This window comes from Elephantulus edwardii, unplaced genomic scaffold (genome assembly GCF_000299155.1).
Source record: "Elephantulus edwardii isolate Elephantulus edwardi_28Jun2011 unplaced genomic scaffold, EleEdw1.0 scaffold00069, whole genome shotgun sequence".
Classification (NCBI taxonomy): Eukaryota; Metazoa; Chordata; class Mammalia; order Macroscelidea; family Macroscelididae; genus Elephantulus; species Elephantulus edwardii.
Genome location: NW_006399819.1, coordinates 9,010,993 through 9,016,775, shown reverse-complemented (window position 1 = coordinate 9,016,775; position 5,783 = coordinate 9,010,993).

Sequence of the window (5,783 nt, the reverse complement as noted above, 5' to 3'; positions counted from 1 at the left end):
CATTCAGAGGAGGCTGTGGCACTAGGGACATCACAGCCAATGTCAGATGGATTTGGCTGAAAGAAGAGAGTCTCAGAGTTTCAATGACTATGTAAGGGCATTTATTATGTTGTTGTTGTTGTTTTGTGCCGTCGAGTCGTTTGCGACTCATAGCGACCCTATGTATAACAGCCCTAAACCCAGTAAAATGAATGTATTTTTATTGGGGTGTAAAGCTTTAGGTAATGAGGGTAGGCGTGTTGGAGTCAGTGAGACTGGTTCAGAATAGAGCAGGCTTCAAACCTGCTGTACATAGGGCTTTGACTTGACGGCACATTACTACAGCAACAACAACAAGAGCCTTAGGCCAGACTAAAGAATTATGGCTTTGAATTGTGATGTTCCCAAAAATAAGTTATGAACCATCCAACAAAATGAATCTATCTTGCAAAAGAAGTGCAATTAGATCACATTTTCCATTGTATCCTTGTGCTCCTTGGATGCTGCCACGTTGCTGTTGCTCACCAGGCCTTCATACTTGAGAACATCATATTAATTGAATGAGCTCTTCAATTAATGGTTTGGACATCTTGACAGACATTAGTCCTTGATCCAGCACATGGCCTAGCAAATGCCAGGTGAGAACTAGAGTTAATTGTCACAAAGCACTGGATTAAGTCTCTGGTCATTTAGTTTGGTCATTAGAGAAATAGTATCTCCATCTATACTCTGACTACAGAAACAGATGGTTCAACTGGGAAGTCACTGCATTGGGAGTCATGAGGCCTGTTTTACATGAATGTCTTCATTGGCCTTAGCCAAGTTGCTGCTCTATAACTACAAGTCTCAACTTCCTAATAGTAAAATTAGAATACAATTCCTAATTGCATTGTTGTAAGAATAATTCTGGAAATACCAAATAATATATTCTAAAATAATCTGGAAATAGATAAGGTTATTATCAGCATACTTGAAGGAATAGAGCTTTATTTTAAGGAGATGTTCATCTGAAATCTTTTCTTCAAGTATACAAATAGACCAAAAATCAGCACCTGTATACTTTAATATCTGTACATTGTAATATGTTGACTACATATTAATAAAGCTATTAAAAGAAAAAAACTAAATCCCAATATTCTGCAGAAAAAAGAAGTGCAGTTAGAATGCTAATAAGAATTGAGAATGGTACAACTCTCAAATATATTGATCACATTATGTGGGGAAGCTATTCATGCTAGGAAATGTCAGAAAAAGAGAAAGAGACCCTCAAGAAGATGGATTAATATAGTGGCTGCTGTAATGCTCATACTCATAGCAATGACTACGAGGATATTGTAGGACAGAGGAGGAATTTGTTCTACTGTCCAGAGGGTTAGTGTGAGTCGGCGCTGACTTGATGGCAAAGTGCTGAAATTGGTGATTGATAACAATTTTTTTTCTTTTCAAACCTTTTAATTCATAAAATAAAATATGTAAATATGTGATACACCTCAAATATAATAAATTCTACGTACTGACCAAGTAGAATTATAAGGATGTTTCATTTGAATATAAATTAATGTAACCTATTTTCATTTAACCAAATACAATATAAAGGACAAAAAAGACATTTAAATAGAAATAAAAATGAAATTATTAAATTATTAATGAATTAAAAAGAAAATAAAATAACATTTATGTTTAAAAATGCACCATTTGAAAAGAATCTGGCAGTGATAGCAATGTCACTTACGTATATATTTTTGTTCATATTGTTCTCTGCTGCTAAAGATCTTTCTGACTTGAAACTTGTCAAGAGAATGGTGCTGAAAAATGCATAAAACAATGCCAAAATAACTAACTCTTCGAAGATGAGCAGACGAAAAGAAAGTCTAAATTGCAAAGGGATCACGTGTGATTCTTCTACCTGTGGAATAATTAGTCATATAATGGGTATAGAGGTGACTTTAAGAAGTTCAGTGATTGAATTCAAGTGACTGGATCACTAGACACCAGAATAAATTCAATGGCAATAGGTTTTATGAAAACAGCTTAGGCAATCAAATGCTATTAGTTTCAGACACTATGAATTAGTTTCAGACAGATAAATGTTCTTAAAATTGAAAGTAACATTTTACTTTTGACCATACAAGTTCAATAACTGACCCTCTGGAACTAAACCTGAACTTTTTACAGTTAAAAGTGAGCATTTTCTATTTTGTATTATTTATTGTTTTAATAATATATTTTTGTCTACATTTAACTTTTTAATTAAACAATTATACATTTTCTGTTTGAAATATTTCACTTTCTTGCTCACTCTTGATCCAAAGACATACATTCAGGAAGGTACTTTTTCAGACATGTAATTTGAAGTTCTGAAATAAATTATTATTGTTGTTCTTTTCTATAGCAGGGGACCTCATTTATTAATATCAGTCTCAAGGTAGTCAACATCAGGACTGTGGTTGGAAACTTTTGGTTCTTTTAACAACAGATATAATGGAACTCTTAGATTTCTGTATGTGGTTTTAGATTATTTATGACTACTTGGTGTGACATCTTCCATGTGTAAAATTCAGAAAAAAATGCTTGTTATTTTTTAATTAGCATTAAGATCTGAATGTAAGTCAGGTATCTTTATGAAGCTTCCTTTATCCCGTGAAGTTCAGGTGGCATAGGGCACAGGGAGTTGCACTGCAAACCTAAAGTGCCTCTCTGCCAGTCAAATCCACCAGGAACTTCATGGGACAAATATGGGCAGTTTCCTCTTGTATCATTTAGAACCTTGGTAAATCCCCTGGTGGTGCAACTATGAGCCTGTTCCAACTTGAAATAATAAGTTAGTTGTGTTTTGTTTTCATGTGTTTGCTTTTGTGCTTTTTAAATTCCATAATTTCTTGTTCTATAGAATCTTACAACTAGACTCAATAGTAAATATGGGTAAAATGTTGACTATCTTCAAAACCATATTTTTAATTTGATTGAAAATAAAGTTGATGGCAGGCCACTTACTTTTTTTTTTTAGTTCTAAAATTGTATTTCTGGTCTCTTTAATTTTTCATTAATAAAGAGAAGTTTTCCTAAGAGATTATTATTTTCATTGTTGTTGTTTTTATGTGCCGTCAAGTCACTTGTGACTCATAGCGACCCTACGTACAATAGCTCTAAATCCTGCTCGATCGTGTGCCAACCTTATCCTATTACCCCAGTCACTGAATCAATCCATCTCATCAAGGGTCTTCTTCTCTTGCACTGTCACTTTACCAAGCATGATGTCCCATTCCAAGGACAGGTCACTCCTTGAAACATGTCCAAAGTATGTCAGACAAAGCTTCAGATTCCTTTCCTCCAAGAAGCAGGCTGGTTTCACCTTCTCCAGGACGAACCTAGGGAGCTCTGGTGGCCAAGTGGCAAGGAGTTGTGCTGCAATCCCAAAGGCATGTAATTCGAGACCACCAACTTTTCTGTGGGAGAAGAATGGGCAATCTCCTCCTAAGAACTAATGGCCTCTGAAAACCTTCTGAAGGGTCAGCTATATGTCGGTTCTGACTCTACGGTAAACAACAGCAGGATGGACCTATTTGTTATCCTAGCAGTCCGTGGTATTCTTCTCTCTCACCACAGCTCAAAAGCATCAATCCTCCTTCTATCATCCCTAGTCATTGTCCAGATTTCTGACTCATTAACAAGTAATTGTGAAGACTATGGCCTGGATCAGGTGCACCTTAGTATACAGACTGACCTCGTTGCTCTTCTGTGCTCTGGAGAGGTCTTGACAGCAGACTTTCACAGTGTGACTGGTCTTTGGATTTCCTGGCTGCTGGTACCAAGAGTGTTGATTGTGGAGCCAAGCAAATTAAAGATGTTGACAATCACAATTTCTTCGCTGTCTATCATGATGCTGCTAATAAGCCCAGTGCTGAGAATCTCTATTTTCTTGACACTGAGCTTCAATCCATATTTAAGGCTGCAGTCCTTGACCTTCTGCAGCATGTACTTCAGGTCCTTCTCAGTTTCAGCAAGCAGGATTGTGTCATCTGAATAATGCAGATTGTTGATGAGTTTACCTCCAATCCTGATACCACATTCCTTTTCATATAGCCAAGCTTCCCGAATGATCTGTTCTGCATATAGATTGAAAAGGTTTTCTTTAGCTGCTAAGTATGATCCCAGCTCAAGCCTAATCTGCATATCAAGGAAAAATACTGGATCATTCCTTGATAATCTGGATTACTGTTATAACCTTTAGGATTTCACTGGCTGATTTACAGAGTTTAACTCTTTTGGTTCCATCACTGTATGTTAGTGTCTTAAATAAGACTCCTGAAAAAGATTTATAATACCACAATACAGTTGCCTTTCTACACTTACCTGGACATAGAATTATTTATGTCTACAAATTAGTCACTGATTTGATTTTTCACATTAATTGAATAATAGATTTGATAAACTTTATCTGTAGATATTAAAACTTTAGATTTCAGATTTTTTAAATGTGTAAGTTATAGCATAATGATGGCAAAAAAAATACCAACATATTGATTCTTTAAAAAAAATAGTATGTTAATTCTGACACCTGGTAACCCTGAAGTATGTAAAGTGTAGAACACTGAGTTACAGAGTAATCAGTGAACAATTTATCTGAACTAGATTTCTCAGGATTTTGTTGAGGTTTGAGTCTACTAGAACCTCCAATGTTTTTGTAAACAGCTGAGTAATAAATTGCACTATCCAGATATTACATTGTGTAAAAACAGCAAGGATTATGTGAGGATGGCCATTTGTGACCTTTATCAACTTTACAAAGGAGAACTGTCCCTGCCAACATATCAGTGGCGCAAAACCGATTCCCATGAGGTCAGACATGTCCTGCACAAGCCCATATCTCTTTCTTCTCATCTCAACACCCATCTAAACTGCTTTGGTGGGTCCAAAATCCAATTCTATAGCTCACAGACCACACAGAACTATGTTGGGAAACTCATAACAACATGGTCAAGACTGCTCCTGAAATGTTCTTGCCGGCGTCTCAGCCTTGAGTTTCACAACTTTTTGACCAGTGTTTCCAAGTTCTCAGTCCTGTTAATATTGGCTTCCCACCCCTAAGTGTTCAGTAAAATTCCTCATCCTTCTAATATTGGCTACCTGCCTACCTGCCCCCTCCGCACCAGCAAAGTTTCATCTCACGTCAGATCTCCATTTCAGCCATAGAGGATATGGCCATTGCTGCCATAGATGGAGCTGGATCAGGAAGAACGTATTACATTACCCTGCTTTCTTGTCAAGATCTTCTGCATCTTTTTACTGGTTTCCTCAATTCAATGGTGACTACCCAAACCCATTTTAGGTTGTTGAGACTGGCCAATCCCCTTGTGGAATAGTGATAGCCAGTCCCATTCTGAGTAGGCTAAATGCCCCTTTCACATATTCCCATTAATCTACATAACTAAGTCAAATAATGGCTAGCAAAATCATACTGAGAGATAAACTCCTTAGTATTCTTAGCAATAACTGCAATGCTAGGATAACTATATATATTTTGTTACTGAACCTTGTACTAAATGATACTTATAAAGCACACCCCATGGCATGGGAGGTTACTGCAGTTCTAAGTAAACAATAGAAAGATGTAAGATTTCATACATAATATAAATAATATTAACTATTATTGTTAGGTGCTGGCAAGTCGTTTTTGATAATCTTACATATAACAGAACAAAACAAGTCTGGTCCAGTGTAATCCTCAGATTTGTTGGCAATTGTAGTCACTCCATCTCACTGAAGGTCTTTTTTTTTTTCTTTCCTCTCTAGCAAGTATGAGA